Raw genomic sequence first — 12,339 nt, 5'->3', positions numbered from 1 at the left:
AGAACTGTGGAACTGTGTGGATGGCACTCTGCCCCCTGCAGTGGGAAAGAGGGAGTCCTGCAACTGATTGGCCTACCCCATTCTGTGACGCACAAGGAAGCGTCCTTCAGAATTCCGGAAGCTTGCCAGTCCTCTTTTACCAACGCCCCAGCGCTGGAAGAGGCGCCTACCTTTCTATGTCTATGGTCATCGCTAGGGATAGCAGCCTGCATTACAAACCATTGTGAACAATGAAGCGATGGTCCCAAAATATGAGTTCTGTTCAACCATTTTCTTTTGACCAAATCGACAAATGGGCAGATGACAACATCAACATCCCCAAAAGGATTAAATAGAAGGGTACATCCACAATATTCATGGTAGTTATAGGTTACACTGTTACTCTCTACAAAGACTTGCTACAGTATCTGTGCAGACTAGTGCTTGCTCTGCCATCATAGTTAATATTACTGTATCGTGATTTTTGCATATTAATCAGGAACAATCTAACAACAAATAGTTAATATGATGGTGGAGCAAGCACTGCACAGATAGCAAGTCTTTGTACACAGTAAGGCTGCAACCTAACTTACCTTGAATATCGTTAGGCTACCATGGATGTAATCAATCTACTGTAGCCCTTCTATTTAATCATTTTGGGGATGTTGATGTTGTCATCTGCCCATTTGTCAATTTGGTTAAAAGAAACTGGTTGAATAGAACTCATATTTTGGGACCATCGCTCCATTGTTCACAATGGTTTGTAATGCAGGCTGCTATCCCAGGAAGTCATGTGATCCAAGATGGCCGCAGGGTGAATAAGGTGACCCGAAAAAGCATTTCCTGTTTCCTAAAGAGCTGGATAGAGACAGTGAGACTCCTGTTACTAAACAAACACTCACGCACATCATAGCAAGGATCACTATCAGAATACAAAGCTATTAACACGTAAATATCACTTACTCTACCTTTAACCAAAATATCAAAAGGATACGAGACCCATTTATTCAGACTCAGTCCTATTTTGTGTATCTTTTCTTAATGTTATCTCTGTTGGCACATTATGGGCTTGCAGGTCTGCTATTTTCGGCGTGCAATGCTGTCGTCTGTCCTCGACCGACCTTGAACCTTGAACCAGTCCGTCAGACGGAGGGAGCGCAAAGACCTCAGATGCACTGTAAGTGAAAATCCCCTTTTGACTCCTAAGAATAACTTGAAGCTGCGATGCAGAATGTATGTGGATGAAAACTTTATAAAAGGTTATTTTAACCGTATGGTCACATTTGTAAGTAAAAGTATCAATAGGCCTACTGCAATATAGACATAGGCCTACTCTGCAGTTACTAACAGTCTGAAATACAAAATTTACTTAGTACAACAGTATTGGTATAAAAATGTACTTAAAGTACCAAAAGTAAAAGTACTCATTATGCATAATGTCCTATTTCAAGTTTTCAAATGTATACAAATATTTTAAAAATGGGGGACCTTTTTTGCTTTTACTCAATTACTAAATAAATACGACAAAAATGTATAGGTAATAACTTGGATCTGTCTATGAGCATGCTTTTTTTTTTTTTATAAAATCTCTAACAAGTAAGCCACAATTATTATTTTTTAAATGGTGAGGGCCCCGTTGACAGGGTTGATTGTTCCCATCAATATGGGTCAGCTGTTCTGCAAAAATCAAACTTGTAGAAAGTGTTCAAAGACATGTTTTCTTTAACTTAATTTCAACAAAGTATTTTTTCCCGAAATCTTATTCATTTAAATCACTTTGAAAGGAGGGGTGCATTTCCCTGTCACTTCCTTGTAGTCACAACCGAGTTGTTCCCGGACGTAGGCACAACCTACCCCCCTGACAACATTTTTTGTAAAACATAATATAGGTCTTGCTTTTTGATACTGACATGAGATAATAGTGGACAGATAGATGATTAAAATTAGGTGTAGGCCTTACTATATTGTGACTGTTTGAAGACTAAATACAAATCATTTGTTGATTGATTGAAGAATTTATTAGAAGTTTACAATAGAAAAAAGTACAGTTTCATGGCAGTACAAATCACACAACTAAAAAGGAGATCCTAGAAAGCAGAGGCTTATTTCCACAGGAACCACACTTTAAGTATCTCATATAACATTGAAAGACAGACGGATAGAACATAGTACTTTATCTAGGATAATATCAATTTCAAAAGCAGAAAAAGCATAACATCAAATACAAAGGCAGAAAAAAGGGTGGTGGGGAGCATGGGGGCTTAGTCTATTTACAAGTCACGGGTAGCAGAAGGTGACTTTTCATACCGATTTTGAAGGAGGCTAGGGATTTGCTCTCCTTTAAGGCTTGTGGGAGGGCGTTCCACATGTTGATGGTATAGCAGGAGAACGAGTTAGAGCCTTGTTTAGTGTTAAATCTACGTTGATGATGATTAGTGGAGCTGCCTCTGGTGTTGTGATGCACATCCTTGACCTTTAAGAAGTAGTTTGTCAGGTACATGGGTATCTTGGAGGTGTAGTGTATCTTGTACACCAGGCCCATTGCAAGATGCTGTACTCTGTCAGCTACTTTGAGCCACCCCACGCTTTCGTGGTGATGATCGGTAAGGTGGGCCCGAGGAGGAAGACCAAGCATGACCCTAATTAGTTTGTTATGGGCTGTTTGGAGCTTTAACTTTAAGGCAGCTGGAGCATCGCGATACCAGACAAGGGCTCCGTAATCAATGAGGGGCCCAATAAGAGCACCTCCTAGTGTCCTTTCGAGATTTAATATTGATCAGCAGGGCAACCCTTTGCAAGAAACATTTTTTCACTGGATAGGTTAGCCTCCAGGATGCAACCCAGGTAGCAGATGTGTTTTTTTCTTTCTATCACAGTGTCACCTACTTTAATTGTGAAGTTCTCAACTTGGCTAAGTTTCTGACTAGATCCAAAGAGGATAAATTCAGTTTTACCTTGGTGAATTGAGAGTCTGTTGTCATTGAGCCACGTGCAGATCATGTTTAGTTCACAGTTAAGGGCCTTTTCAACCTGCAATAAGACTAGGAGAGCAGAGTCATCCGCGAACAGAAACAGATTGCAGTCACAAGCAGATGACATGTCGTTTACGTATATTAAGAACAACAGTGGTCCTAGTATACTCCCTTGAGGTATTCCACAGTTTACTGGGAGGGGGGGGGGGGGGGGGGACAGGGTTCTGTTGACTTCCACCATCTGTTCCCTCCCCACCAAGTAAGAGTGCATCCATCTCACTGCTGTGCTGTCAAGACCAATAGCTTTGAGTTTATCAATCAGAATAGAATGATCGACGGTGTCAAATGCCTTCTGGAGGTCCAGCATGACCATGCCGCAATATTTGCCATCGTGAATTGCACGTTTGATGTAATCATTCAAATAGATGAGGCATGTATCTGTGGAATGGGACTCTCTGAAGCCAGATTGGAACTCGTAGATCAGTTTTTTCTCTTCAAGATATTTAGCCACCTGTTCATAGACAACTTTTTCCATTACCTTAGAGATGGAACTAAGGATTGAGATTGGCCGGTAGTTGCCAGGGTCAAATGTTCATCGCTAGATGAACATTTGCGGAGAGGATCTTGTTCTTCTTTTTCATGATAGGGGATCATGAAAGCAAGCGAAATCAGCTTTGCACGTTTCCAGCCGTGATAAACCGGAAGGGGAGGTCCAAAGAGGCCAGAAAACTGATTGACAGCTGACCCTGCTGGCACAACGAGCCCCGCCCTCCCCCTTGCAGATCTACAAGCTCACAATGAGTCACATTGCGACGCATTGTGAGCTTGTAGATCGGCTATTTTCAAATGGTCGAAATGTATATAAGTGGTTAATGTACTGTATATTTTGTGATAGGCCTAATATAGTGGAGTAAAAGTACAATATTTGCCTCTGAGATGTAGTGTAGTAGAAATTGTACTTAAGTACAGTACTTGAGTAAATGTACTTGGTTACTTTACACCACTGACTCTGGGTGAATGCACATTAAGTAGATGGATCTCTCTCTATTCTGTACAGACACACCTTCAGCAGTACGCCCTCATGTGGTTACAGAAAGGAATATCTCCATCACATCATCACAACTGTGACACTTTACATTTCTGCTGTACAGTGCACGTGCAGCATGCTGTGTTGGCTGCAAAGCAGACACTCGATCACATTCTGTCTTGTGATATAATCCTGACAGCATAGTTGCAAGTTGCGTCTCGTAATACATCTTTTGAAGTCGCCGTCGATCGTAACCACACGGGAACACAAGCATCCAGCGAGTTGCAAAAGGCTGTGAACACTTGTTAAGGCGAGACCATGACAGGAATATTTACTGTCCCCCACCTCCCCCACTTTTAAACACGGTCCCTGCAAATAGCGGTCTCTTTGCTGTGGAATTTCAGAGCGAGTCAAGCGCTACGAGGGGTGGGGACAGGCCTGTTGTGATTTCATAGAGTCTTCAAAGGATGAGGACTTTTATAGGTCTGCTGTGACCAGGGGACGTGAGGGCAAAGTCCAAAGTCTCTTGGCTTGTTGACATTTTAGAGAAGATTGAGATCGGGGTGGGGGAGCACTGTCTACACAGTGAAACATTTGTTAATTTATCCTTTTGTGACTCGAGCGTCTACGTATGGAGCCAGTGCTAAATGAACCCTGACATTGACTGTGTAGTGGTTAGAAAGCCCATCCCATAATAAAGGGTTTGATCAACTGAAGTCACGTGTCCTCTGACAGCCTCATGGAACGTTGCATTGTGTTCACAAAAAAAAAGCACCACTTCTTTGACTTGTTTTGCTTGAACTGTTCACCAAACGACCCCCCCAAAAAATGGTTCTGTTGATGCTCACCAGTGGAGCTTTGACAGGCTCGCATTGTTCCGGACTGTGGAAGACAAATATACTTCAGTTCTCTCTCGCTTCTATCAGATTGGATCGGTCCCTAAGACTCCCCATACGCCCACTCAGATTGAGTGTAACCGTACCCTCGGTGGTCGGATCTGTGTGTGTGTGTGTGTGTGTGTGTGTGTGTGTGTGTGTGTGTGTGTGTGTGTGTGTGTGTGTGTGTGTGTGTGTGTGTGTGTGTGTGTGTGTGTGTGTGTGTGTGTGTGTGTGTGTGTGTGTGTGTGTGTGTGTGTGTGTGTGTGTGGAGCGGCTCTGCCAATGATTTGGACCGTCAGGGTCCAGGATGATAGTGGATGGGTCCAGTACACCCTGACCCCCCTCCTGTCAGATCCTCAAAGAACTCAAGAAGAGGACACTAACCTCTATCGTATGACTGGTCTCATAGATAATGTCGCTGGCATAGGCCGCGACACTCCTGACAGAGAATTAGGGATCATGGAGTGTGTCTTTCCATTATCTCTGCCCGTCTGTCTGTCTGTCTCTGTCTCTCCTTCCCGTCTCTCTCTGTACCCCAATCTATGTACGCCTCTATGTACGCCTCAACGCCTCGCAGCGCGAGGCGTTGTGAGCTTGTAGATCGGCTATTTTCGGCAAAGTGGTTTGGTGTAGAGGGGGAAAAAAGCAGACTAAGCACAGAGTGAAAGGTCAAGTTTATTAAGTATTGACGGTTCAAGTGGTTGAATATCTGAAAACACAAATTGACATGAATCCAAAATACACTGATGATTGTGCTGTCAAACGATGAAACTATATGTAATCTATGTACAGGTTGTGGGGGTCCCTGCTTCATCTCTCTCTCAACTAAGGGGTCCTTGGCCTGAAAACGTTGAAGACCCCTGCTCTATGCATACAGTCTCTGCTTGTCTCCCTCTCCTTTTCTATCCATCTGTCTCTGTCCTCACCCCCCCCCCCCCCCCTTTTTCCCTCCCTGTCAAATAATCCTACCCCTGACCACCAGTTCCAAAGCCAAGATAGCACTTAAGGCAGTGTGTACTCAGTGTCTGGGCATGTAACACCGCCGTATCTGTTTCTCCTCATATTTTGCGTGCAGCAGAAGATGAGGCTAGTGAGAGACAGAGGGGCTTGGGGTAGAGAGAGGCATCTTAAGTTCGGTATCCCACTGGAATTCCTCTTGTACACTTCAATGAAACGTCAGGCCAGCGATGGCAACGGCTATAAAAAAAAAGATTTATACTTCATCATACGCCAGTGTCGCAATCCTAAAATAGCTGATCTACAAGCTCACAACGCATTGCTGAAGTGACATGATGGGATCTCATAGATCAGCTTGGGACACGGTCGTATGGCGACAGATTATAAATTGTGCATGACTCCCAGGGACGTGCAGAGAATGTTAGAGAGGCAGGCGCTGACATTTCTAAAAGGGCCTTTTGGTGAAAACATCGAAAATAGACGGCACTTTTTACAGACGGATAAAAGGGCAGGGGCTCAAGCCCCTTTTGATGTCTATGTGCGCACGTGCCTGATGACTCCTGTTTGCGTTCTGCCGCTGGGGCGGCTGACTGAAAATATGATAGGATAAGAAGATACTGTCATATTGAAAATATGATAGGATAAGAAGATACTGTCATATTTGGGTGAGGCTATCTGACAATATGTCACAGCGGGATCACACACAGAGAGGCGGAGAGAATGGTGGTGAAACAAGGAAATTATTATGGGTGGGGGCCTGGGGGGGTTTGCCAAGCTGGATAGGAGCCCTATAAAAGTCTACATTAATAATCCTATTCCAAGTATGGTCCTTGTGGATCTTGTGACATTCTTTCCTCGGGCCCAGAATCCCTTAGCAAGGACCCAGGGTGGTTGCCTAGAGGACGGTGCACACCGAACAAAACAATGAAAATCGAGTAATTCATCTTAAGTAGACTAACCCGGCAAGACACATGAAGAACAGCTTGATAATGCATGTATAGGTGGATTATAACAAATATGGGGCCCTGCATGGGCATGGGCCTGTAAAAGGCGTCCCCACACTGAATGGTATACTGACTAGCAGCCGACGGCACACTAATTACACTTACCTGTATGCCAACTCAGTCAACAGCACTGCAAAAGGATATTAAAGGAGTAGTTCACCCCCAAAATGTATTTTTTTCTATTGATTACTCGCCTCATGGATACTTGAGTTAAATAATATGTTTAGTTTTTTTTTATCACATTCCTAACACAATAATTTGATTACAATAAATGTTCCCCCATTGATTCCGGATGGGGACCCACATGCATTCGGGTCCCCATCCGGAATCAATGGGGGTAAATGTACTGTAATCAATGTTTTGTCTTAGGAATGTGACAGAAACCAAAAACAAATATTGAACTAAAGTCTCCATGAGGTGAGTAATCAATAGAAAAAAGATTATAGGGTTGAAGTGTTTAATAATGTGGCTCAAGTACTTGAAAACCTTAGAAATGGGACTATTTTGATTATTACAAAACATACATTATGTTGCTGTAATGTATGTTATGTATAATAATCAACATAGTCCCATTTCTAAAGTTCTAAAGTTTTTAAATAATTATAGTGGAGTAAAAGTACAATATCTGGATTTGAGTAGAAGTAAAACTATTAGCCCTATTCACGGCCCGCCCACCTACTTCCGTTTCTCAGTTTTCCCCGGGTGCTGACTTCAATTTGAAGGGGAAACTATACTGGACTTAATGCCAACAAATCGTTATTTCTAACGGTTAAGTAAATTATAATGCTTTGTGCCGTTTACTATCTTGTGTTCTTGATCATGCTAGCCGTATTTTATACTTTACTATTCGGAAATTGCATTAAATTTGCGATTTCTGTGCTAACTCTATAGGCTGTAGTAGGATTTACCCCTTCAAAACGGGACTTCAGCACCCGGGGGATGCTGAGTGGGCGGGTCGTGAATAGGGCTAATTGGAAATTGGAAATACTCAAGTAAAGTACAAATACCTCATAGTCAGGGACCAAGTCACCCAAAGGTTGAGAGGACCTGTGATGTCATGCCTGTACTTTTTATTTTATTTTATTTATTTATTTTCTATTAATTTGGTCATTAAGGTATAAAGAATGAGAGGCCTGCTCTGCCGGAAACATTGCAAAAAAAAGGTTATGGATATTTTTGTATAATTAAGCCTTTATTGTGTGAACTAGGTTTCTTCTCTTAAAGTGCTCAGTAGATTGTGTAGTCTGTCAATAAATTCTTCCCAGATACACAGACCACATGTGTGAACAACACCAAGTCAAGAAATACACAGAAAAACTTTCCAAATGATTTATAGACATATTTTTGTACAATAAAATCACCTGTTTTTGCATTTCTGCGATGCAATATTTTCATCTTTACTTCAGTATAAATCAACTTTGCCATGGGTTATGACATCAACCAATATCTCAGATGATTCTATAGTTTGCCTCTATTTTAATCATTTGTATGTTTAAAGTGCTGCTAAACATTGAAGTCTTGTCATTAAAGATAGTTCATCTTTTTATTTGAGTTTGGCCATTGGCCAGGTCACACAGGCCATTAGCCTGTGCTGTGCAATAATATTTTGTGTGGAATGACTGAAGATTGCTGAATAGAATGAGGCATTGGGTGTCATTACCCATGGCATAGTTGATTTATATTGAAGTAAAGATGAAAATATTGGCAAAAATGCAAAATGGCTATTCATCTTTCTGAGTGTATTTCTTGACTGTGTTGTCAAATCTAGGGTTAGGGTCACATCACAGGGACAAAAAATTACGGCTTCATTATTATAATAATAATTACCATAATATTGTTTTTGCGATGTTTCCGACAGAGCAGGCCTCTCATTTTGTGTATCTTATTACTTACTTTCTTACTTAGTCCTCTTGCACTTCAAGGTGCGTAGAGCCAACCATGGCAACCAGGTCTCTCCATCTGGGTCTGTTGTGGGCAAGGTGTTGAGCTTGTGCCAAAGTCATATTGCATGCATTAAGGTCCTGGGCTATCACATCCAGCCAGCGGGTGCGGGGAGCGCCTCTTGGTTCAACCCTTTTCATTGAGCTTTTGGGCCTGTGGGTCCCCGACTATCAATACCTGCCAGAGAAATACTTTTTGTACAAACTGTTGTAAAGTGGTCTCCCTCCTCAATAGTTTTTCTTTTTTTGTTTCTTAAAATTAAAAGGTAAACTATACTGCACTAAACGCTCAATTAACTGGTATGCGTTATGAAGCTTTGTTTCTTGTGTCATGTTAAAAGTGAATGCTTAGGCTATTCCTTCAGTTTTCAGTTTGACTTTTGTGGCTCTGTCAACAAAAATGAAACGAAATGAACATGAAAGACTAAAGCCCTTTTACAAGAAATGTAAATTTAATAACCTCTGCAATTCACGCAATGGCACTGGCTTAGGGGGGCCTCTGAACTCTTGGGCCCAGTTGGCCCGTTCGCTAATCCACCCCAGAATGCATGGTATAAGATCATTTCAGTACTCTTAACCTCATTAACATTCCGTGTATGTCATTTATTTTGGTTTGGATGGTTAGTTTAACACAATTTCTGTTTTATTCAAGGACATACAGCGGAGAAGCACGCACGTTGGACATCAGCCGTAATCCTTTTTGGCTCGGGGCACCCCTATAAATATTTTTTTCATCCGAGGCACCCCTACATTATAATATTCCTAATTTTCACTCCCAGCACCTTATATTTATAGCACATTTTAGCGATTATGTTGCGAGGAAAGCAAGATAATAGCCATTTTGTTTAGAACCGACTGAAAATAACTTAAAGTTTAAAATTATACTAAATATATTTTTAAATGTCCAAATACATTTCTATTATTATCAAATTATCTCGCGGCACCCCTGGACTGCTGTCGTGGCACCAGGGTGCCCCGTCATCCACTTTGAAAACCCCTGGTCTAGAGAGTGGAGGGTTCAAGGGTAAGATCTGGAGCAGTAATTGTCTCCACCAGCCGAAGGCATGGGGGAGAGTATGTTTTCCTCTCCGTCCGTTCGTGCGTCCGTCCGTCCGTGCGTCCGTCCGTGCGTGCGTGCGTCCTCGCTGTTTGTGAGCACCTAATCTCAGTCGCCGTTGGCCCGGTCGCTGCCAAAGTGAGCACACACATTCCCTGGATGCCAATCTAGAACCTCTGCCCTAAATTTTTCAAATGGGCCTTTTCTAGCGCCACCTAGTGGCCGATGTTTGCAAAACACATTTATGTGCACTACTCTTACAGATTTTGTCCAAAAATCCTACAAATCGGTAGGCAATATCTCGACAGTCATGTGATCGAGACGGATCTGTCCGATTTTGCATATTCCATCCTGATTGGCTAAGATTGGCTTCCAAAGTTTGTAGGATTGAGCCGTTTTGAACAAAATGCCTCAAATCACAAACGCAAAGTGCAACTAGAAGCAGTGCTCTTCCGAGCACAGGTCTCCACCAGGCCACACAAATCGGCCTGTTATAGCGCCACCATGAGGCTGATTTAAAAAATGTGGGGCAGAGGTTCTGAATTAGCATCCAGGGAGTGTGTGTGCTCAGTTTGGCAGCGATCGGGCCAACGGCGCCGGAGATTAGCTGGTAACAACCAGGCCACACAAATCGGCCTGTTATAGCGCCACCATGAGGCTGATTTGAAAAATGTGGGGCAGAGGTTTTAGATTGGCATCCAGGGAGTGTGTGTGCTCAGTTTGGCAGCGATCGGGCCAACGGTGACTGAGATTAGCTGCTCACAAACTGCGAGGACGCACGGACGCACGCACGGACGGACGGACGGACGGACGCACGGACGCACGGACGGACGGACGGAGGGGAAAACATACTCTCCCTCAGCCTTCGGCTGGTGGAGACAATTATCATGAAATCGCGCACACACGTTCCCACTAGGCCGAGGAAGAAATGCCACTTAATTGTTTTTAAATCAGCCTCATGGTGGCGCTATAACAGGCCGATTTGTGGTTTTACATATAACTCCACCGATCAGTTTCAAACTTTGTAAGCGCACTCTCTAGAGGCTAAGGATAAACCTATGCCCTGCATTTTTCACATCACCCTTTTATAGCGCCACCTTTGGGCCGACTTATGTAAAACACATTTTTGGATATTACTCCTTGAGATTTTATCCAAAAATCATGCAAATCAGTACACAGTATCTCTATAGTCATGTGATCAAGTCCGATCTGTCTGATATTTCATATTCCATCCTGATTGGCTAATATTAGCTTCCAAAGTTTGCAGGATTACTCCGTTTTTGAACAAAATGCCTCAAATCATCAACGCAGCTTGCGATTACCGTGACATTTGCCACACATATTCCCACTAGGTCAAGGAACAAATGCTACCTTTTTAACATTGTCCTGTTATAGCGCCACCAGCAGGTAGACTTTAGCAAAACACATTTTTGGAACACAATGCTTCAAATCATGCATGCAGCGTCCGATTGCCATGAAATATCTAAGGTGAAGAACATATGCCACCCTTTTTACATTGGCCTATTATACAGTAGCACCACCAGGACGCACGGCCTGGTGGAGACCTGTGCTCGGAAGAGCACTGCTTCTAGTTCTCAACTTTGTTTTAATTTCAGTTTAATATGCAGTCGACCACAAACCCCCTTTTGGTATGACTTATTAATGTATTTATCTCCGGCTGTTAATTTACCTCTGAGAGCAGGCACGGACCTATAGATTGTTTCAAAAATCCTTTGTTTGATGAGACCTGTTCCATAATGCTCGTTATCATCACGGGTAGAGAGCTATTTCAACCAATCAGATTGCTTCGTCGGAACTACCTATCTATCTATAAATGCGACAAATCTCTGTCTGTTTGTTTGTTTGTTTGTAATCCGCGTATCTCGAGAACCGTTCGTCCCACCGGCTTCAGATTCGGCACGCGCGTTCCCCGCTGCGGCGCGGAGTGCAGTGCCGGGCCTCGGCCCGACTCGGCATGCGGTTTTCCCGAAGCGGCGCGAAACGTTCGGAATCTCCTTACGCGGAGCTGATTGTTAACATCAGGCTGTTCCTGAGGAAATCGGCACAATCGCTGACTCATTGTGACGTCACTTCATAAAAGGCTCTGACATCACGTACGCCAGGAGTCAACAAAAAATCTCTGTGAATGTGTATGTATGTATGTGAATCTCGAGAACCGTTCTTCCCACCGGCACGCGCGTTCTCCAGATATGGGCATAAAATGAATCCCCGAATGCGGAGCTGATGTCTGACATCAGAGTTTTCCGCAACCGGTACTGTGTGTGCAGAGATCTCCATATATTGGGGTTTGCATTAAAGGGTGGGGAGTGGGGACAAAGGCTAACAGAAGGCAAACAGATGGTCAAAACGGGTCCTATGACAACATGACAACAGGTATATTGGGGTTTGCATTAAAGGGTGGGGACAAAGGCTAACAGAAGGCAAACAGATGGTCAAAACGGGTCCTATGACAACAGGTATATTGGGGTTTGCATTAAAGGGTGGGGCAGGCATAAAATGGACGC

Source organism: Nannobrachium achirus (genome assembly GCF_963921795.1).
Source record: "Nannobrachium achirus genome assembly, chromosome: 23".
NCBI lineage: Eukaryota > Metazoa > Chordata > Actinopteri > Myctophiformes > Myctophidae > Nannobrachium > Nannobrachium achirus.
This window is presented reverse-complemented; position numbering follows the sequence as displayed.